This window comes from Bubalus bubalis, chromosome 9 (assembly GCF_019923935.1).
Source record: "Bubalus bubalis isolate 160015118507 breed Murrah chromosome 9, NDDB_SH_1, whole genome shotgun sequence".
Classification (NCBI taxonomy): domain Eukaryota; kingdom Metazoa; phylum Chordata; class Mammalia; order Artiodactyla; family Bovidae; genus Bubalus; species Bubalus bubalis.
The window spans coordinates 51,961,781-51,986,308 of NC_059165.1; the positions used below are offsets into that span (position 1 = coordinate 51,961,781).

General features: G+C 39.3%; 1 protein-coding gene and 1 pseudogene across 4 annotated transcripts in view; both read right to left on the bottom strand.

Annotated features, from left to right (window-relative positions):
- SPINK5 (serine peptidase inhibitor Kazal type 5) overlaps positions 1-24,528 on the bottom strand; it is a 264,208-nt gene that overhangs the window by 179,947 nt on the left and 59,733 nt on the right. The window lies entirely within an intron of this gene.
- Positions 20,731-24,528, bottom strand: part of LOC112586879 — a 63,538-nt pseudogene continuing 59,740 nt past the window's right edge.

Here is a 24,528-nt window from a genome sequence, read left to right on the forward strand (position 1 = left end):
CTGTGGTGTTGGAGAAGACTCTTGAGAGTCCCTTGGATTGCAAGGAGTTCCAACCAGTCCATTCTGAAGGAGATCAGCCCTGGGATTTCTTTGGAAGGAATGATGCTAAAGCTGAAACTCCAGTACTTTGGCCACCTCATGCGAAGAGTTGACTCATTGGAAAAGACTCTGATGCTGGGAGGGATTGGGGGCAGGAGGAGAAGGGGACGACAGAGGATGAGATGGCTGGATGGCATCACCGACTCGATGGACGTGAGTGTGAGTGAACTCCAGGAGTTGGTGATGGACAGGGAGGCCTGGCGTGCTGCGATTCATGGGGTTGCAAAGAGCTGGACACGACTGAACGACTGAACTGACTGAACTGATAATTTATATTATATTATTACTGTTGCAAAATAGTTGAGAGTTCACAAATCAGAGGTACCTAAATACTGTGGCATTACACCTAAATCTTTCTAAAATGAATCACATCCATGAAACTTTTTCAATATTACTTGAATAAAACTAAATCTGAGCTCCCTGGTCAGGCCCCTTGCTCTTCAGGTTTGGCTACTCTCCTTGACCCACTGGGGTTAGGTCCAGCTGACCCTTAGAATCCAGGAAGTCAGACTTAGGTGTCCTGTTGACTCTTTAAAGTGTCCGAGTTCAGTAGAAAGAGCCTCACTCTCTGGTGCACCCAAAGGAAAACTTTCAGCCATGTCCAAACTCTGAGAATCTTCCTTCTTCTCTTGAGCCTCTATGGTCCCCTGAGATTCAAAGTTAGCTACTGTCAACCCTATTTCTCTTCTTTTACTCAAGGCCTGAACATAATCCCCATTCCTCAGAATGATCCTCATTGGGTTTGGAGACTACATTTTACTAATGCTATACTAACGGAGCCTGGACTGGTTCAGACCCTAAGCACAGCAATCAAGAACCAAGACGACCCACCTTCCTAGGATGTGGTGAAGGAGTCTTAAATCTCCGCTTTCTCCCACCCACCCTCAGGACAAAGGGAGGCTATAAATCTTGGTCCTTATCCACATATCTGTACTTCCACAGCTGAAAAATGGATATAATAATAGGGATTGGGGGCAAGAGGAGAAGGGGATGACAGAGGATGACATGGCTGGATGGCATCACTGACTCAATGGACGTGAGTCTGAGTGAACTCCGGGAGTTGGTGATGGACAGGGAGGCCTGGCGTGCTGCGATTCATGGGGTCGCAAAGAGTCGGACACGACTGAGCGACTGATCTCATCTGATCTGATCTTGTTAGACATATGCCATTAAAAAGTTTTGAGCACATAGGTGCCAGTTCCATAAAGGGTAACTATTGTTATGTTAATGAGGAGACAATGATGACCAGGAAGAGCTTGACAATTCCCAGTTGGAGCAAGTACAGAAATTTAGCCAGACTAAACTCTTGGCTGTTTTTATCCATTATTTTATCTTCAGTACCTGTAGTGTATATATATATATATATATATATATAGGGAAGGCACACAGTTGACACTGGACAAATATAGGTAATTGAATAAATAAATGGATTTGGCAAATACCTTCCAGCTGCCCAGATTTTAGGTATCTCTGAGGAGCAGTGATCTCTCACATGACTGGGTCGGGAGTGTGGGATGTCTGGGAGGGTGTCCAGGTTTCCTAGCCACGTCCAGACCCTGTGTCTAGATGCACTTCTCCACAAGTGGCTCCCTCTTTTCCTAGATCGCTATATAACACTAGACAGAACTATGTGTTCCAGCTAAAACTGAAATTTGTGGCAAACCCTGTCTGAGGTCCCTCCCTTGGTTTGGGCAAAACCAGTTGGCACTATTAGAACAGGAAGTCCAGCAGTGCAGACGCATCCTGCCAGACCCTTGCCAATAGAGGAGAGGTTATGTGAATTGCTCTGACCCAAGAAGCCACTCCCTGTGATAACCATCTGGGAAGTCCTGTAGCCTCTCTGAAAGGGATGAACCTCGATAAACTCCATGAGGCAATAGGCACAGATTCAAGTAATCAAAATCTTGGGTTTGCATAGTGTGCAAAAAGGGATTCCAAAATTACCTTCCTAGGCAACTTCCTTCTTCCCTAGGTCTCACCTGCCCTTCTGTTTCTTAGAATAAGAAGTTCAGTAGCACGGACTGGTTCCAGTGCGCCTGGACTGGAAATCTCAGAAACTGAATTTCTATTTTCTGATTCCTGGAAGACAAGCAATGCCACCTCTGCAGCATTCCCAGTTACCTACTTTGCCATATTGTTTATTGGTATCATGGAAACAGACCTTATCTGTCAAAAGTCATGTGGCCCATTGGTTTTCAATGGTTAGTCCCTTGAACTGAATATGGAAGAGTCACCTAGGCAGCTTATTAAAAATTCAAAAATTTTGGCCCCAAACCTAGATATTCCAATTCAGTAGACCTTAAATAGGGCCCAGGTACTTCTGTCCTTCCATCCATCCTTCCTGTTTTGTTTGTTTAGTTAAATTAGTCAGAAGATTCTGATGCTCAGACAGGGCTGAAAATCACAAATCGTCCAAATTCTAATTTCGGGCCTAACTCTTGTATCCTCCCCATGATAGTCACAGCAAATGATGATCAAATCCATGTTTGAGAACTACTAGTAATGGGAAGCCTGATTTCTGGAACAAAACCATCTTTTTCTAGTTATCTAACTCATTATATAATTTTACATTTTCAGTCAAGTTTTAACCTTCTTGGGCCCTTGAGAAATAAGTATAATTCCTCTGTTACATCCCAAGTTTCTTTGTTTGACATGGATCTTTGTACAAAGATAAAAGGATTATTTGTAACTCAGTCTTTCTCAAATGATCTACCTGGGGACAGTGCAGGTAGGATGTGTTCCATGAAAAAGTGGTCAAAGAAGTTTGCTGCTTATCAAAGACATAGGCTACATTCAGTGGTAGCAAATACATGCTATACAAGCAGAAGGATGGTGATCCCCTCACACATGCAGGCAGGGATTTTCAGCCTGGATGAAAGAACTTTTAACTATCATCTCTACACCCTTTAGCACTGATGTCTTTATGAAGAGGATCTAGTAATTCCTTCTTGCTCACAATACTCCCATCCCATTTGAAACCTCAAAGAAAAGTCAGGGAAAACTGAGGATTCTGTGTGTAATTCAACCCTAGTCATCAAGGGTCAGCCCTAGGTCACACCCCATCAGAAGGGTTTGTCAATTAGTCATCATCTTGAGGGAAGGGCCAGGTCTGTCTACTCCCAATATAATTCACTCAGTTCTCATCAATGGCAATAGAAGATTTCACCCTTCAATTAGTAAAGGCTCAGCAGATTTCAGATGAAAGAGAATCAGAAGTCAAGGAGGTCCACACCTACCCTTTTCTAGAGATGTGGGAAACTGACCTAGTTTTGCTTTGTACCTTGTATAAAGCCTTTGCTGGCAATTAAATAAATTGTTTAAAAATGTGCATATGTTACACCAACCTGTTTCATCAACTGCTACTGTTTTCTCATACATTATTATGGTCGTACAGCAATCACATACATATTTTACAAAGCTGTAATCATAGTACACATATAATTTTGTGCTCCTTATTTCACATATGCTGTACACATTTTTCATATTCTTATGGCATTCCTAATGATCATACAATATATATTTAGGGAATCCACATGAAGTTCCTTAACATTTCCCCAGCTTTTTAATTTGATCTTACTTGAAACATTCACTATGATAGACTGTTAAACATTTTTGTACATAAGAATTTTTCCTTGTCTTTAATCCTTTCCTTACTGTGGATTTTTATGAGTGGGATTATCGACCCCATAAGCTTAAACAACCTAAGGCAACTTAATCTTGTATAATGTTATACTAATTTATAATGATGCCAATAAGTATTAGAATTAATGTTTTAAAATATACATTTCATTACAAATTTACCTATATTGCACAATGTATATATTTCATTTGTATATAAAAGCAGTACTTTTATAAAACATTTAGAGATGTATCTCAAGAACTTCTTTTCAAACATCATAGAACATATTTATATGAAAGAAATCCTCTAGCAAGTCTTTACAAATATTTCTCAAAACTGATGAAGAATTTGTATGATTTAAATGAGCCACTGTGGTAGGCAGAATTCTAAGAAGGCCCCCAAGATTCCCGCCCCTGTTGCACATACCCAGTGAGTGTCCTGGAGTGTGGCAGGTCCTGTGAATATGAGAGCAAACCACCACCAAGCTTACACTATGTTATAGAACTAAGTAAAGGAATTTTGCAGGTGTCATTAAGGTCTTTGATCTACTAATTCTAAATTAATTAAAAGCAGATAATCCTAAGTAGGCCTGACTTGATCAGGTAAACCCTTAAATGACAGTGTAGCAGGAGGTCAGAGACATAAGGTCAGCACATTTCAAAGCAGGAGCATACACATTCCTGCAGATCCTAAAGGATAATACTGCTGTATTTTAAAGAGGGCTATGTCTCAGACAATGAAACCTGACCACAAGGAGCCGAGAGCCTCAGTTCCACGCTGTAAGGAACTAAATTCTATCAACAACCAATCACTTAGGAGTAACACCTAGAGCCACAGATGAGATTTAAACGTCAACTGACATCCTGATTTTATCCTGGTGAGGTCCTGACCATAGGAACCATCTAACCCATGTCTGGATTCCTAACACACAGAAACTGTGAGATAAAAAATTATGCTATTTTAAATCAATGAGTTGGTGATAATTTGTTACTCAGTGAAAGAAAATTGATACATTAAATACCAAAGGTAAAAAAAAAACCAATAATCAAAAAACCAACCAATAGAAAAAGAAATAAAATAAAATAAAGCATTAACTGCAAATAGGATAGCTGGAGCTACTAAATATCCCAAATTAATGTAATATTTTGAATAAATTTAAGTCATGCTGACCAAATTTTTTAAAAAGCGGTTAAAGATAGTCTCATTCTCCTGATTAAACAAAACAAAAAGGTTGCCAATAAGAATGGTCTTTTCCCCTATAAAATTAAGCTTAAAATAGATTTTACATGAGCATAAATAGATAATCTGGTGGTTAACAATGTTTGAAATACTAAGAAATAACTAATAGCATAGAAAAAAAAACTTTCTCCTCACACAAAATTTTAAGTATAAAATCAAAAAAAGAGATGGTGTACTGATAAACAAATAATCAATAAATATAAATAAATTCAAGGAAATAAACAAAAAGGTAACAAATGTCAAATTATGAAAAAGTCATTAAATATAAAAGGTAAATATTCCTGATCAAATGTAAGGAGTCTCCATATAACTGAAAAGAAATTTAGCAACTGCTTTTAAGAGACGTTTCTAACACAAAATTACAAACTAATTATTTAATTAATATGAGATGGATGGATGGCATCATTGACTCAATGGGCATGAGTCCATGCTGGGCTGGATGAAGCACACATGGAATCAAGACTGACGGGAGAAATATCAATAACCTCAGATATGCCGATGACACCACCCTTACGGCAGAAAGCAAAGAACTAAAAAGCCTCTTGATGAAAGTGAAAGAAGAGAGTGAAAAAGTTGACTTAAAGCTCAACATTCAGAAAACTAAGATCATGGCATCTGGTCCCATCACTTCATGGCAAATAGATGGGGAAACAATGGAAACAGTGAGAGACTATTTTGGGGGCTCCAAACTCACTGCAGATAGTGACTGCAGCCATGAAACTAAGACACTTGCTCCTTGGAAAAAAAGCTATGACCAACCTAGATAGAATATTAGAAAGCCGAGACGTTACTTTGCCAACAAAGGTCCATCTAGTCAAAGCTATGGTTTTTCCAGTAGTCATGTATGGATGTAAGAGTTGGACTATAAAGAAAGCTGAGTGCCGAAGAATTGATGGTTTTGATGCTTGTTGGAGAAGACTCTTGAGAGTCCCTTGGACTACAAAGAGACCTTGGAGTACAAACGAACATGAGTTTGAGCAAGCTCTAGGAATTGGTGATGGTTAGGGAATTCTGGGGTGCTGCAGTCCATGGGGTTGAAGAGAGTCAGACACGACTGAGCAACTGAACTAACCTGAAACATTTTTACATCAAATAAATTAGAGGCACATTTAAATTAATCATGACCAACTCCTTAAAAATTAATAGTACTATGAAAGTGAAAGTCACTCAGCCGCGACCCCATGTATGGATTCTCCAGGCCAGAATACTGGAGTGGGTAGCCTTTCCCTTCTCCAGGGGATCTTCCCAACCCAGGGATCAGATCCAGGTCTCCCACATTACAGGCGGATTCTTTACCAGCTGAGCCACCAGAGAAACCCAAGAATACTGGAGTGGGTAGGCTATCCCTTCTCCAGTGGATCTTCCTGACCCAGGAATCAAACCAGGGTCTCCTGCATTGCAGGTGGATTCTTTGCCAGCTGAGCTACAAGGGAAGCCCTTAACAGCACTATCAACAAAAAAAAAAAAAAAGAAGAAGAAGAAGAAGAAACAAATCATGGAAGCTAATTAAGAAAAGAGCAATGCATAAACTTGGTACTGGGCTTCCCTCGTAGCTCAGTCAGTAAAGAGTCTGCCTGCAATGCAGGAGACCTGGGTTTGATTCCTGGGTCGGGAAGATCCCCTGGAGAAGGAAATGGCAACCCACTCCAGTATTCTTGCCTGGAGAATCCCATGGACAGAGGAGCCTGGCAGGGTACATCTATTGGGTCACAAGAGTTGGACACAACTGAGCACAAACTTTGTACTATGGAAGGGAGTATATATTAGTAAACTGGTCATTTAAAGGAGTATGGGTTTTTAATATAGTGCCATCAGCATGGATGACTTTATATCAAAACATCCAAAATGTCAAAAGCAATGCAAAAAGGAAGTTGAACATGCCTAAGAATAATAATAATACAGGAAATATAACAATCAAGGTGATTATCTTTTCTTTTTTTGTTTTATGATAGAGGCAGTAGTCATACTTAGGGACCTTCCTAAATTAATGAAAGGGTCTTATTGTGTTAAGCCTGTTACATGTTTTATACTTTTCTTAAAACTCTTACTAATATGTACATTTCTTGGTGTGCATACTACAAAATAATTTTCATTATTCCCTCCAGCATGTGTGTGTATATTTGGCACCCAAATAAGGACACTCCAGCATCCTCAGGGTGATACTAGTAAAGCTTCCAGAACTGCACTGAGAGTGCTGGAGTGTTCTCACTTCTCCCATGAAATGGATTTGGGTAGTGGATCACATAGGCTTTTCTAAGATCAAATATATGTTGTGTGTGTGCGTGCTCAGTTGTTCAGTCATATCTGACTCTTTGTGACCTTATGGACTATAGCCCATCAGACTCCTCTGTCTATTATGCAGCCATAAAAAAGCTTTATTCAAGCAAGCTAAGTGTCCATCAACAGATGAATGTATAAAGAAGTGATGTATATATGTACAATGGAATATTAATCATAAAAAAGAATGAAATAATGCTATTTGCAGCAACATGTATGGACCTAGAAATGATCATACTTAGTGAAATAAGACAGAAAAAGACAACTATTGCATGATATTGCTTACATGTGAATGATATACTTCCCTGGTGGCTCAGATGGTAAAGCATCTGCCTACAATGTGGGAGACCCGGGTTTGATCCCTGGGTCAGGCGTACATATGAAATTAAAAAAAAAAAAAAAGATTCAAATGAACTTATTCACAAAATAGACTCATAGACATAGAAAACAAACTTATGATTGCCAAACAGGATGTGGGGTGGATAAATTAGGAGTTTGAGATTAAAATATACACACTACTACATGTAAAACAGATAATCAACAAGAACCTACTATATAGCACAGGGAATTCTACTCAATGCCTTGTAATAAGCTATAATGTAAGTGAATGTTAAAGAAATTATAATTTATATGTGTGTGTGTATATGGGTGTGTGTGCGCATAACTGGATCATTTTGCTGTACACCTGAAGCTAACACAACATTGTAAGTCAACTTGTTTCGATTAAAAAAAATTTTTTTAAAGCTTCCTTCATTTTTCTTTATGTGTGAAAGCCTAATTCAGTATCATAGATCTAGGGCTGGAAGACAAGTTAGATACTGCTTTATTTTTGCTTTTCTTTCTTTTTTATAGACATCCCTAGGGTACAAAATCATAAGGAGCAGAAACTTGGCATGAGAGGCAGAGCCTAGCTGCTGAACTCTAAGCTTAATTTCCTCATCTGTAAAATGGGGCTAAAAATACCTTGTTTCTTTGTTTGCTTTGAAGTGTAAGAGAAATAACACCTGCATCTGGAATAATATCTGGAAAATTTCACTTTTCTTTTTCTTCAGAATTTTTTTTAAACAGAGTAATTCTATCCACATGCTTTCTTCTCCTTTCTCTCTCCCTCCCTCCCTTTCCCTCTCTTTCTCCATCTCTTTTTCCCACAATTCACTCTTCATCATATAAAGAATACCACACACTGCTAGGTATTACTTACCTAGCAGCTGCTAAGGGGGAAAAAAAAAACACAGACCTGGAATATAAGAATCAGGCTTGCAAAATGATTCAGAGCCCTGGATCTGGACTGCTTGCATTGGACTCCTGAACAAGTACTGTGAACTTAGCCAAATTCTGTTAAGTCCTCTGTGTCTGAGATAAAAAATACAAAAAAGAAAAAAATAATAACAGTAGTAGTAGCTCCCTCCTAGAAGCTCACATGTTAGCACTTAGGCGGGAGAGTGATTCATATAGTTCATAATGTTCAAAGAGTGTTAGCAATCATTATAGCGTAAGTAGTATTTGAGCAGATGTTGAATAAAATATCTATAGCTGTTGGGATTGACATACATCCACCACTATATAAGTATGCTTTAAACACTATAAAATATATAACTACTAATTACCTACTGTATAGTACAGGGAACTCTACTCAATACCCTATAATGACCTACATGGGTAAAGAATCTCAAAGAGAGTAGATACGTGTATATGTATAACTGATGCATATATATAAAAGATATATATGTTTAACTGATTCATTTTGCTGTAGAGCAGAAAGTAACACATTGTTTATCAACTATACTCCAATTAAAAATTGTTTTAATATACACACTCCAGGCTTAAACAGGATGTGACAATAAAATGAGGGCATACTTCCTTTTCATAACCAATTTATGATGGGATTAATGATCCTCTGTTCAAAAATCATCCCATCTCAAAGGTTCCTCAAATACTTCTGAGATTTTTTCCCCCCCATTCTTGCTATTTATGTGGTTGGGAAATAGATCTTCTAGTTCACCTGCCCTCTGTTCTTTATCAAGCCACCATTCTAAAGTTTCTGTTGCTAGTGACCCTTGGAATTGATTATTTTTTTGGTTACACTGTTGTCCAGGGGAGATCAGCATTACTAGTCTCTTCTGTTATCAACTGGAGAAGGCAGTTTCCCTAAACTGGTTGTGTCTTTGCTACTCGAAACGTCCCTGAACAAAGCTTCTACTTTTTGACTGGAATTTACTGAGGCTTTGTGAATAAGGAAAGGAAGTTAAATACTGAGGATAACTTTAAAAGGCTCCTTGCATGGTTGACTCTTCTTTATTTAAGGGTCATTTCCCCAGAGCAACGGGTTCCCAGGTATCTTCCCCCAACACATTTACCTATATAATAATCATCTTCTCCTCCTCCCTCCTCCTTCTTATTTTTATTCTTTATCAGTACCTGAAATTCTCTTTTGTATCTGTTTATCTAGTCCCCTGTTTTAGAAAGGGAGTGCTTATTCATTGCTGAGTTCTTGGAACCTAGAATAGGGCATGTCTCATTGTAGGAAAACATCAAACATTAGTCTTAAAAATGGATGAGTGAATGAATGAATGAACAGAACCAGATCTGCCTTAGGGTGCAGCTAATTTTTGTTCATTTTTTAGATATCAACTTGCATAGGACTTCTTCAGGCAATATCCTCCATGACTGACTAGACAAGATAAGTGCTCCCTGTGACACGATTCCTCTGTACTCTTTTATCTAAAGTAATTCATTTTATTATCTGTCTTCCCTCCTTGAGTTTCAGGTCAAGAATTAGTTCTGTTTCATCCTGTAATGGACTCCCAACTCCTAGACAAATACACCCCGTGTAGTTGGTGCTTGACAAATCTTTTCCAAAACATAACTATTAAAAGATCATTCAACTTGATGAAATAATATACAAAATTAGGAAGCAGCCTTCTTGTTTAATGGAAAATACAAAAACTGAAACTATGTGAAGAAATCATTCTATTAATACCACAAAGGTAACCTAACCAGGATTTTACAAATTTCTGGATTTTTTCTTGACTCTTAACATCCCTCACTCATGAGTCATTCTGTTCCCTCCCCCTAGCCCTGTGACTACATATCACAAATTCTTGCAGTGTCATTATATAGAAACTTTCAGAATATCACTCAACAATATATGCTTCATTTAACCCATAAAGTACTAATACCTGACATTAACAAACCTAATGACTAAGGAAATAGTTTCCCCATGAGTACTTTCACATTATTCTGTAAGGGGTGAAAATTGTAATAGTCGGCGCTCATATTGTTACATTTGCTGTCATCAGACTAGAGCTACATTCAATGTGATGTGTCTGGGAGTTAACCTGCCTAAGAATTCTCAGTCTTCAGGAATGTGAAGATGGTAGCATATTCCTACCCAGATTTCCATGGCCAAAGCATTAAAACAGTCTCTCAGCTCTTTTCACGCTTAGGCTCTTTTTCTGTTCTATTTTGTTTTCTGTCTTTCATGCTCAGGCTTTAAACACTATTTTCCGCATATGTTCACACAACAGCAAAGAACCCGATTTAATTAACAACAAAAAAAAATCACAATTTAAACAAAAATTAAATATCTACTGACATAAATCACAGCAGGATCCTCTATGACCCACCTCCCAGAATATTAGAAATAAAAGCAAAAATAAACAAATGGGACCTAATTAAAATTAAAAGCTTCTGCACAACAAAAGAAACTATAAGCAAGGTGAAAAGACAGCCTTCAGAATGGGAGAAAATAATAGCAAATGAAGCAATTGACAAAGAATTAATCTCAAAAATATACAAGCAACTCCTACAGCTCAACTCCAGAAAAATAAACAACCCAATCAAAAAATGGGCCAAAGAACTAAACAGACATTTCTCCAAAGAAGACATACAGATGGCTAACAAACACATGAAAAGGTGCTCAACATCACTCATTATCAGAGAAATGCAAATCAAAACCACTATGAGGTACCATTTCATGCCAGTCAGAATGGCTGCAATTCAAAAGTCTACAAGCAATAAATGCTGGAGAGGGTGTGGAGAAAAGGGAACCCTCTTACACTGTTGGTGAGAATGCAAACTAGTACAGCCACTGTGGAGAACAGTGTGGAGATTCCTTAAAAAACTGGAAATAGAACTGCCTTATGACCCAGCAATCCCACTGCTGGGCATACACACTGAGGGAACCAGAATTGAAAGAGACACGTGTACCCCGATGTTCATCGCAGCACTGTTTATAATAGCCAGGACATGGAAGCAACCTAGATGTCCATCAGCAGATGAATGGATAAGAAAGCTGTGGTACATATACACAATGGAGTATTACCCAGCCATTAAAAAGAATACATTTGAATCAGTTCTAATGAGGTGGATGAAACTGGAGCCTATTATACAGAGTGAAGTAAGCCAGAAAGAAAAACACCAATACAGTATACTAATGCATATATATGGAATTTAGACAGATGGTAACGATAACCCTGTATGCGAGACAGCAAAAGAGACACAGATGTATAGAACAGTCTTTTGGACTCTGTAGGAGAGGAAGAGGGTGGGATGATTTGGGAGAATGGCATTGAAACATGTATAATATCATATATGAAACAAGTCGCCAGTCCAGGTTTGATGCATGATACAGGATGCTCGAGGCTGGTGCACTGGGATGACCCAGGGGGATGGTATGGAAAGGGAGGAGAGAGGAGGGTTCAGGATGGGGAACACGTGTACACCCTTGGAAGATTCATGTTGATGTATGGCAAAACCAATACAATATTGTAAAGTAATTAGCCTACAATTAAAATAAATAAATTTATATTTTAAAACATTATAAATAAAAACAATATTATACTATCCAATTTTATGGCAAAATCTCTCAGCCTTTGTCCCTGCTTTGGGGAAAAGAATATGCATTTTTTGTACTGCAGTTTCCTCATGTGCAAAGTGAATATAATAATGCCATCAAGTTCAGAGAATTGCCTTATGGCTTAAGGGAGATAGTAATCATGAAAGCAACAATTATAGCCCCCATTTATGGTCTGCTGCTGCTGCTGCTGCTAAGTCGCTTCAGTCGTGTCCGACTCTGTGCGACTCCATAGACGGCAGCCCACCAGGCTCCGCCGTCCCTGGGATTCTCCAGGCAAGAACACTGGAGTGGGTTGCCATTTCCCTCTCCAATGCATGAAAGTGAAAAGTGAAAGTGAAGTCGCTCAGTCGTGCCTGACTCTTAGCGACCCCATGGACTGCCGCCCACCAGGCTCCTCCGTCCATGGGATTTTCCAGGCAAGCGTACTGGAGTGGGTTGCCATTGCTGTCTACAGTGTGCCAAATACTGTGTTAAAGACGTGAGTTCAATCCCTGGGTTGGGAAGATCCCCTGGAGAAGGAAATGGCAACCCCACCCAAGTATTCTTGCCTGGGAAATCCCATGGACAGAGGAGCCTGGCAGGCTACAGGCCATGAGGTCCCAAAGAGTTGCACATGACTGGGCACACATGAGAGAGAGAAGCATTGCGTTAAATAATTTATCTACATAACCTAAATAAACTGTACAGAAATCAAGTAATATTGATAGAGTTCAAAGATGAATAAATAAATAAGGAACCAAGACACAAGAGATGAAATAGCATGACAGTGAAAACTGTCCTAGTGTAAAACTCGAGTTGGCACTGTAGATGCTGTAATCTATCTATCTATGTATATGGCGATCCCTGGAATCATCCAGCCTCGCAGCTCTGAGTGCCAGAGCCAGGATTCAGTATGGACACAGATGGTTACCAGGCTTACTGTGGTGATTATTTCGTAATGTATCTAAATGTCAAATCACTGTGTGTGTTGTGCCCCTGAGCTTGACCTAAGGTTTGTGTCAACTATACTTCAACAAATAAAAAACCTCTTAAACGTAATGTTCTACCACTTGGGTAACTATAAAGTACCGCACTGATGCAACAATATTAGCTGGTATCTCCACAAACAATTATAAATCTTAAAATAATTTTATTGAATGTCTTAGACATTCAAAATATGCTAATTAAATGTATTTAAAAGAGAAAACTGGTTACAATATTTATCAAAAACAAATTGAAGAGAAAGACCGTATCAGGCTTGGAAGAAACACCACTTGACCCAAATAAGGGAGAAGAGAGTAGACCACTGGCTGAGTTTAAATTAGCATGATGGTACTGTTCCCTTTTTCAGTGGCGTCATACAATTACGTTTTGTGGGTTCAGAATATAACATGTAGAGGCAACAAAATTACATGCGCTTTATGCAAAGAAACACTGAGATTCAAGTCTTATTTTATAAGGATCTGTTTTGTCTTCTGAGCAGATTTTAGTCCAAGTTTCAAAAAACTGTTATGTATGTTGAAATAAATCTTTTAAGATTTTTTGATGTGGACCATTTTTAAAGTCTTTACTGAATGTGTTACAATATTGTTTCTGTTTTATGGTTTGGTTGTCTACCTGAGACACATGTGGGATTTTAACTCCAAGATCCAGGATTGAACCCTCATCTCCTGCATTTAGAAGGTGAAGGCTTAACCACTGGACCACCAATGAAGCCCTTTATAACAAATCTTCTAACAAACAAAGTATTCCCTTTTGTCTCCTTAAGAATAATACAGAATGATTTAATAATAATAACTGCTTATTCTTAGTGAGGGCTTACAATGTTCCAGGCTTTGTGCTACTGATGTCACTGCTGCTGCTGCTGCTAAGTCGCTTCAGTCGTGTCCAACTCTGTGCGACCCCATAGACGGCAGCCCACCAAGCTTCCCCGTCCCTGGGATTCTCCAGGCAAGAACACTGGAGTGGGTTGCCATTTCCTTCTCCAATGCATGAAAGTGAAAAGTGAAAAGTGAAAGTGAAGTCGCTCAGTCGTGTCCGACTCTAGTGACCCCATGGACTGCAGCCTACCAGGTTCCTCCATCCATGGGAGTTTCTAGGCAAAAGTACTGGAGTGGGGTGCCATTGCCTTCTCCAGTGATGTCACAGTGATGGCTTAACCTAATCCTTCCAACCACTCTTGTTAACAGTTATTAATATTATTGTAACTTCATTTTACAGATGCAGAAATTGAGGCATGTAAACGTTTACACTGCTTGCCATAGGTCATAGGCTGGCTGTTCATTTTTGAAATGAACATCTTTATCAATCTGTGCCAAATAGAAAAATAAGGCAATCATTTTAGTGAATAGCAAGTTTCTATTTTTTTTAATTTTATTTTTAAACTTTACAATATTGTATTAGTTTTGCCAAACATCGAAATGAATCCGTTTCTAAATGAGAAACTTCAGGTTCTTAGCTATTAAAAGTAGCCCCCAAATTACCAGTTTGCTAAACATTTTAACTCTTACCTCATCAAGTAAGAAGTGTGTTATTTTTTACTTTCAGTGTGTACTTTACAGAGAATTTAAGTAATTTGCCCAACTACACACATTTAGTGATAGAACTGGAATTTGAACACTCCTTTGCCTAACGTTAAAGCCACCTCTTGTAACCACAATGTTTTACTGACTCTAAAACCCCTTGACCCTAAAGAGTTTGACCAAATGTCCCAACTCTGCCCATGTGTCATTTCTTCTCTACCCTCTTTACTGGATCAAGGACCGTCACCTTCCTTGCTTCTCTATTCATATAGCTTAATTCACTGAATGATTTTGGAAGAGGCTATCGACAAAATTTAATTCTTTTGTTTTTCCTCATCCATAATTCCCAGCACCCACAAGATTTTTCCATTTCTAGAAGCTAGAGAGGAAAGGGATAGAGAATCAAATCCTGACTCTGATTCTGGAGACTTCCTCCACACACCAGGGAGGTACACACTCCAGAAATTATGTTCCCTCCTCACACAAGTGGTCATCTCTGCTCATTTGTCCCATTCCAGGCAAGAGTCTCCATCCTTCCACACATAAGCACCAAGTGAGTTTTATTCTTAAGAACAAGAACAATGACAACAATTAGTATTTATTAGAGTCTTCGGTTTCTCAGTACTTGCTAAATGTTTCTTATTCTTTATACTATTTCATTCTCATTGCCACACCCTGAAGTAGGTATTACTATCACCATTTTGCAACTGATAAAACTGAAGTTTGTGCAGATTAAGTAATTTTGTCATGAAGCCTGTAAGCTGGAGAATGAACATTGGTTTTTCTGACTCCAAAGCCCTTGCTCTGAACCCTTGCCCCATATTACATCTGATCCCATCCCATCAAAATATAGTTCATGTTTGAGCATAAATATAGCACCAATGTAGTGCAAACAAGTTCACACATGCATACACAAGAATCATCATATTAATATATTATGCAATTCCACACCTACAGGTATTTTCTCACAGTGTCTTTCAAGTTTCACTTAGCAGCATTGTGACCCAGCAAGTCATATGAATTCTGCAAATAGTATTGCCATTCTGATGCAACTCAGTGGAAGCCTTACTATTATAACAAAATTGTCTGAGGCATTTCACAGACGTGAGTCTGAGTGAACTCCGGGAGTTGATGATGGACAGGAAGGCCTGGCGTCCTGCGATTCATGGGGTTGCAAAGAGTCAGACACGACTGAGTGACTGAACTGAACTGAACTGAAACATTTTATCTAGTTCTCACTTGGGGTTCATATCAATCATAAAATATGCAATTATCTCATTTTGCAGAAGGTGGTACAGTTTCTGATAATTAGACAATGACCTGAAATTAGAGGCCAGCAGGGGAAAGAGTGGGGAATTTAATCTCAGTCAAACCTTAAAGCCTAGGCTCTTTGCATCACGTGCTTCATGAACTACTTCCTCATCCTATGCTATCTCTTCACTCTGTAGTCGCTGGTATTGGTCATCTTGTGAAATCAAATATTTCCCTAGATGGAAATCTCCAATCACTTGTATCATTACTACACCAGAATGCTTTTACCCAGGTGGAGTCCTTATTTCTTCCTCTCAGTCTTTTACTTCCCAGTGAAATGCCTGGATACAGTCCAGAGTAAAATGAGTTGAATGGCTTCATGCTCTGTGATGCTGACTCAGCTAAAGTGGGGTCTGCGTGACTGAAGACAGTTTGTCTCCAAAGGCAGGTCTCTTTATCTTCTGGGTAGTTCCAGGGCTAAGAACCCAACAAACCAGCACTGTCTGGGATGGCTTCTGACTTCTACGCTAGCACTTTTATTTGTGAAGTCTGTTTTCTCAGTGCAGGAGATAGAAAGATAGAAGCCCTCTATCATCTGAAATCCTATATCTATAGTTATTCAATACCCGCACGTTTTCTGATTCCATTCACTTATATGAACAGGACATTCAGTAATAATCTAAGATAGGACTTTGTGTGAGCTAATGTTAATTCCAATACAAACTACTAATTATAACCCCATTTAAAAAAAAAAAAAAAAAAACTATGATCCCAATCCAGCTCAGAAAAATTTTATAAGTGGAACTATAAATTATAAATGTGGAATTATAAATAATTCCATGGCATTTTACTGCCAAGGCTGATAAATAAACTAGATCGCATAACCTATTCTTTATATCCCATAGGCCAAACCACCATTATAGCCTGCCTATACTACTGCAATAGCCTTTGAACATTTCTGTGTTTATAGTCTGTACCCTTACAGTCTAATCAAAGATCCGCCAATATGTTATTTGATAAAATAAATTATGTTGTCAGTCTCCTTCTTAGCACCATCTTATGCTTTCTCTTTAGTCATAGAGTAAGATCTAAACTCCTTATAATGCTGGTTAGATTTTATTCAGAGAACATTCTCAGAGACTCTCTTGGAAAATTCAAGACAATCGTCAGTCAGTCTATGAATACCCAGCAGAGAAATTTTTCCCTATAAAATGTTGCAATTCATGGGGAAAACCTGAGAGCAGCAAGAAAAAGAGATCTTTTTAATAAAAAAACAACAGAGAGATAACCACTGAAAGAAAAACTATGCTTCTTATGGGGATCTGAAGTAAAGCATTCAGAATCTATGCTATACTTAGGCTTTTACCAAAAAGCAGGATTATTTAGCTTGAAATAGAACAATGGAGCGGCACTCAATTTTTATTTAGACTTTTTTCTAAAGATTCTTGGGATTATGGCATCTGTGGAACTGAAATGGAAACTAAAAATCAGTTATTCTAAGACCTTTCATCCATGAATGAAGACAGTAATATCCAAAGAAGAATGAGGTGCCAAGATATTTGACTCCACAAGATAATCAATACCAGCAACTGCAATGTGAAGAAATAGCTTAGGATGAGGAAATAACATGAGTTGGTGTCAGAGCCAGGACTGGAACCCATGACTCCACACTGCCCAGTGCTTTCAAACAATCTGTCATAAAAAACCAGCTCTATTTTCTTTCTTTCCTTTTCTTTTCTTCTTGTTTGTTTTCTATTCATCACAAACCAATGCCTTAAATTAAATGAAATGTATACCGCCAGCCCTCCATTTTCATGGGGGATTGATTCCAGGACTCCTCATGAATACTAAAATCCACAGATACTCAAGTCCTTTATCACACATGTGCCAAATATGAGTGCACATTTCTCTACTGATAGATTTAACAGACATAAAGGCACTCTGTAAGACTGATACACATCTGTTTAAATTCTTGTTCTCAATCCCATACTTATCACATTCAGAACAGCAACAGATTGAGGACCAGCACTGGTCTGAGGAGTGCACTTTGAGTAGCAATGTTCTAATGTCATGCCTAACCAGTCACCTTCCAGATCCACAAGATCCTTCTTGGTAGCAAGTTGACATTTGACCTGCATAAAGCCTTACAAAGCAGGCTGTTGCCATCTTCAAATGCAACCCTTGTTCTTCAGAAATTAACTTTATCATGAACTCACTTCTTTTGATGAGTTCAGAGAAATCCTGGACTTAGTAGTGACTTCAGCCATAGGAAAGAAGGTTCCTCATATTGAGCATTTTAATAACATAAAAGGCTCAGAATGACCAGTGTTTAAGAATACACTAAGAATTTCTTCAGACATGTATTTCACAAAGAAGAGCACTGAGGAACATATAGTCATTTTTTCCAAAACTGCCCTGTAGCATCATCCTGTTTCTACCAACACTTCTCAATCTGTCTTGTTTCATTTTTTCCATATAACCATTCCCTCTTCAAACTTTATACCTTATTTGTTTTCTATATCCTCTGATAATAGCAATATATAAGTAAATTCATCAGTTACAATCCTAAGTGCTTTATGCACATTCATTCATTCATTTACTTCTTAGAACTATTGCTACCCTCAACTTTAGAACAACTCTGTGAAGTAAATACTATTACTATCCTCAGTGCAGAGATGGAGCCTAGATAGAAAGTGGGTGGGTTCAATTTGAACTTTGTAAGATAAAACACCTGTAAGACACTCATCCATAGATATTCACAAGGCTGCTATACTTAATCATGAAATTCAGGAGAGCATTTGAATTAGACATTAGAATCCTCAGTCTGTGGATGCAAACGAGGGTAGTAGACCTGGAGGACATCTTTTAGGATCATTTGCAGAGTTAAAAGGGGTGGGGAGGGGCCGAGCTCTAAAGAGCACCAGACACACCATAATCTGTCATAATGGAGTCACATAAGTACAGTGACTGGATCTTGTGTAACTGAATGGCTAATGAAAGCATCTCTGTTTATACTGGAAAAGGGGCCCAGATTCCAGTATCTTTTGCCTTCAAAAAAGGGCAGAGACAAATATTAGAACATGTTGGTCAATGACTAAGAAGGCCTGGAAACTATGACTGAAACAGTGTAACTGTGGGAACACTTCAGAACGGCATGGAAATCAATAACCACAGGGCAAGCACTCCATCAGTCTGCAGCCTTCTGAAAGATTCTCATGGGAGGCAATGGGAGACTTGTTCTTTGTGGTCAAAGAAGACGAAATTAGGACATGTGGGTGAAAGCTGCAGAGAAACCTATTTCAGCTTGCTTAAGGAAGTGTTTCCCATGGCCAGAGCCCTCAAGTGGACCTGGTTGCCTGTCAGCAGCCACTGGCGGGTGAAGGCCAGGTTCCAGCTGAGGGTTAGACAGGACAGGTCCCCTCTGTACCCATGGGAACCCTCACAGCCTTCCTCACAGTTGTGAGGTATTTTTCCTGGTTGGGCAAGAACCATGGGACAATAGCCGTGTGGTTCTGACAACTCTCCTTGACTGTGACGTGGGTTCTATAAAGGCCAACAATAGTGCTCACACAGCAATGGCTCTTTGAGTCCCATCAAGCAGTACTTTAGGTGCCCTCCCAAGTTGTAGGAGGAAGACTCTAGTTTCAAGTCTCTCTTACATCAAGAGAGAATTCACTAAGGGTAGACTCACAGACATCTCCCATCTGAAACAACCTCAGAGTTCTAGCTGAGTTCACACCACATAGGATCTCCCTTTCAGCACCCCTAACAAATGCCCACCTGGTTCTATTTATACATCTTCCACAATGAGGAGCTTTCTGCTTCACGAGGTAGCCATCCATGGTTCAATAGTTCTCTTTGTTATTTATAAAAATGAAAACAACAGAGGACATTTAGTTGGTTCTCACTGTGTGTCAAACTAAGCTGAATACTTTCCATTCATTAAACCATTAGTCCTTGCCACACAGACTTATTAAACAGATGAGGAAATTAAACATCATAATGTGAGGAATATGTCCAAGGCCATGAAAAGTGATAGAGCTGGCTTCAAAGAATATGATTTTCACAAACTTCAGTCACTCATCAATCGTTTCAATTGTAACATGTCTGAGAATCACCTTTACTGTTACACACCAAAACTTTATCTTTAAATGCTTTTGTTTCAACTTTTTTGAAAAGTTAAATATCTACTTTAACCACTTCTTATATATCTGAAATCATAAACTTGTCTACTAGTTATATATTTCCCTAGTATGTAATAAAGTAAACTTATAACTAACAAATTTTTTCAAAATGTTAAATCATGTCCTAGGTAAAAAAAATCTTTCTTAGCACCATTTTGTATATACTGTATTTTGGAAAACATTGTTCAGGGCTACATTATTTCTAATTTTTTAAATACATATTTTGAACCAAAATCTTGATTTTTGCAATTATTTCTCAGTGTTGGTATTAACTACAGAGGTACAGGTATTAACTACAGAGCCTACAGAGAAAAAGTCTTGGCAATCTTGTCTTTAGGACTGGTTTTCGAGTGTCTGAGAAGACCCTATCTCCCTGAAGTCTTCTCAAGGTTGGTCATTTCCTGTTCCTCCAACTCTTAGACAGAGTTTCTAGGTTCCTCTAGGCCCTCTTAGGCTGGTCACTCTTGCTTAAATTACCCTATGCTGTAAAAATAACCACAGTCATTTATTATATAAGGCTATATACAACCGTAGTTGTAAAACCCAGAATCTTTACACATATACCCAGTAGGTGCTTCTGCACTCAAGATTTAGATGGAACCAAGGCTGGGGACAGAGCACATAGCTTGCTGGAAAGAACATGGTCCCAGCCCAGACATGGACTGTTTCACAGCTCTGCCCACCCTCTGGCTACCACTTGATTTATAGGAGCCTGAGTTTATTCAGTCGAGAAATGAATATAATGTCTTGTCGCACCAGCCTCTCAGCATGGTTGAGAGGACAAAATGAGACAATTGACATAAAAACTGTAAACAATAAAGAGTTCAACACATTAGTTATCACTAAAGCAGACCATATGGACTTCCCAGTGGTCCAGTGGAAGCTGTCCATGCTTCCACTGCAGGGGACACAGGTTTGATCTTGGTCAGGGAACTAAGATCCCAAACACCACACAGTGTGGCCATTAAAAGAAAACAATTAGGCTGCATGGCCTAAATACACCATTATTTAATCCTATGAGTGACCTATGAACCCAGGCTACCTTATAGCTCTTCTAGAAAACATCAACTTAGTGTTGCTGGTCAAATAAGTCCCATGTGAGGGTTGCTATACTCTAGTCACTGTTCCAGGCCTGGGATACAGTGTTGAGTACAGAAGACTCAAGTAGGGTGGATATTCAACTAGACAAACTAATGGTCATACTGATTACTAACATACTGAAATATTTCCACAACAGTGGGTACATAGACATTTTCTTGAGTCCTGTAATTAACCTGCCCTGCTTATTTACTCCAACCCCTCCCTCTGGACTCCTGGGCCTCCTCAACAACTTAAAGGTCAAGGGGGCCCCCTGGACCCTGTTTCAAGTCTTTGGCCAATGTCAATCTTGACTGATTAGTGCCATGCGACACTGGTTCTTAAACATTTGGAATATCACTCTGGGAAAAGAGATTCCATTCTACTGAGAAGATACAGAGTAAACAGTGGATGAAACAATGCATAAGTCAATAGCAGATTGTGATAAGAGCTCTAAAGAAACGAGATGGTAGTTGGGGTGAAGCAGGGGTGGACCTCAGATAGCAAGATAAGGAAAGGCCTCCTTGCAGAAGTGAGATTTTTTTGAGACAGGAATAGGGAAGAAGGAGTGAGAGCCACCCACGCAGAGATCTTGGGGAAGAGCATTAAAGAGAGAGGAAAGAGCATCGAAGGGAGAGGAAAGAGTAGGAGCCAAAGCCCTGGGGCAGGAATGGGTTTGGCATGTACGAAGAGGAGAGAGAAGGCCCCTGTGACTACATCACAATCAGTGTTGTCCAAAGTAGGCCAGGGCGACAGCATGTGAGCGTGGGCAGTCTCTGGTAACAATCTGGGTTTTATTCCAAGTGTGAGGAGCAGTCACTGGATGATTTAAGAACACTGAAATGTGATGATCATATTTACAAACGCCTGGTTCCAAGAAACTCAGAAGACACTGTTTCCTATTGTCTGTTGACTACAACTGCAAAACCTGAGGCTGACAAATGACCTGATAGATGCATACCTGGTAATGATAACAAATTCACCAGCCTAGAGTCTAGGACCAAAATAGGAGGGAAATCAGACACCCAGGAAATCTGCCTTGCCAGGTTGGAAAAACAGGAAATGACCAACCTATAGAAATCTTAATGGGAACATAATCTTCTTAGGCACTTAAAAACCAGCCTTGGAGACAAGGCTACCAAATGTTTTCCTTTCTTTTTTAAAGTATAGTTGATTTACAATGTTGCATTATTACTGTACAGCAAATGATGGCCATCATTAAAAAGTCTACAAACAACAAATGCTGGAGACGGTGTGAAGAAAAGGGAACCCTCCTACACTGTTGGTGGGAATGCAAATTGGCGCAGCCACTATGGAAAACAATACGGTGGTTCCTCAGAAAACTAAAAATAAAATTACCAGTAAAGCAACTATCCTCCAATTAAAAATAAATTTAAAACAATAATAAAAAACAAACAAAAAAATTACCATATGACCCAGCAATCCCACTCCTGGACATACATCCAAAAGAAACTCTAATTCCTATGTTCATAGCAGCACCATTCACAGTAGTCAAGACATGGAAACCACCTAGATGTCCACTGACGGACGAATAGACAACGAAGATGTGGTGTGTATGTACAATATTTTCCTTTCTATAGTCTGACTTCAACGACAATCAGGTAAAATGGTTCAAGGAGAAGTTATCATTTCTTACCATTTTATAAATAAGAAGCACCAGATTCTGCAAAGAAAATCACAACTGTGCTCCACAGAGCCATTGGCAGGGGTTATTTCACCTATTTTGCTTACTGAGAAATCAATCAAGAAGATTTACCTGATTTTACATACAATCATCACTGCTGGCTTAGACTAGAATACAGGTGCCCTGATTCTCATTATAAAATTCCTTATGACGTTGGGGAATAGGAGAATTTTGTAACGTGTGCTAGTCAACTGAAGAATGACCCAGCCAATTCCCCAAGTACCATTCAGCCCACACATGTGATGACTATCTGGTCAGGCATTCAGACAACCTGTTTGCTTTATTGAGTGTAGAGAAGGCATACATGCATTTGGTTTGGCATATATACACTTCAGTTAACTTGCATTCTAAATTTTAGAGATGGCTAAAATCTGCCCAGAAAATTATCTGTGATTGAACTATCATCTAGACAGAAAAAAAAAAATCTAAGCTTTCTAAAGATGACCCAGAAGATCACAGTAGTATGAGGGAAAGAGGGGTGGATGAGAAAGGAAGAAATGCTTCTTTGTTCCTAACTAGCCTGTAACTGTGAGTCACTCAGTCATGTCCAACTCTTTGTGACTCCATGGACTGTAGCCTGCTGGGGTTCCTCTGTCCATGGAATTCTCTAGGCAAGAATACTAAAGTGGGTAGCCATTCCCTTCTCCAGGCAGGGGATCTTCCTGACTCAGAGGCTGAATCGAGGCCTCCTGCATTGCAGATTCTTCACTGTCTAAGCCACCCAGATAACTAGTGGGAAGCTGCGATACCCACAGTTATCCAAAAAGTACAGAATAATAGAGGTTTACATCTTACGGTCATTATACACCACTACTGAATAGGAGAATGTCAGAAACATGAGAAAAATCTGTTGCCCACAGAATGGAATTTAATGTCAAGGTGGCCTTTCCCATACTTTTGCAATGAAGTTTTCCCTCTGGACCCTCCTCCCTGCTGCATAGTTCCAACTTCATCTCCATTCGGTTCTCGCCCCATAACACTCCTCCATCACCCATGTCCTTAGCTTACTTTGATATTTTCTCTCTTCCAATAGTCTGTAAAGTCCTCTGCAGGGACCATGTCTCCTTCTTTCCCTAATTCCATAGTGCCAAGCATGGTATATTTCATTGTAAGGACTCAGTCCAATTCAGTTCAGTTGCTCAGTTGTGTCCAACTCTTTGCGACCCCATGAATCGCAGCACACCAGGCCTCCCTGTCCATCACCAACTCCCAGAGTCTACTCAAACTCATGTCCATCGAGTCAGTGATGCCATCCAGCCATCTCATCCTCTGTCGTCCCCTTCTCCTCCTGCCCCCAATCCCTCCCAGCATTAGGGTCTTTTCCAATGAGTCGACTCTTCGCATGAGGTGGCCAAAGTACTGGAATTTCAGCTTCAGCATCAGTCCTTCCAATGAACACCCAGGACTGATCTCCCTTAGAATGGACTGGTTGGATCTCCTTATTAAATAACACAAAATACAGCCATGACTTCCATTTATGGAATAACATGTACCAGGCATGTAAGTGTTTTACCTAGTTTATTTTTACCCTTTTAGCAATCCATGATGTAGGTGTCTTCAGTATCATTTTACAGAGGAGCAGATAGAAGCTTAAGGAACTTAAACAACTTGCCCAACACCACCTAATTAGTAAGGAGCAGCTCAATTCACTTTTTTTTTTTTGATACAAACTCAAGAGTAACCTACATACTAATCTTGGCTGCCTCTCTGTACTACTT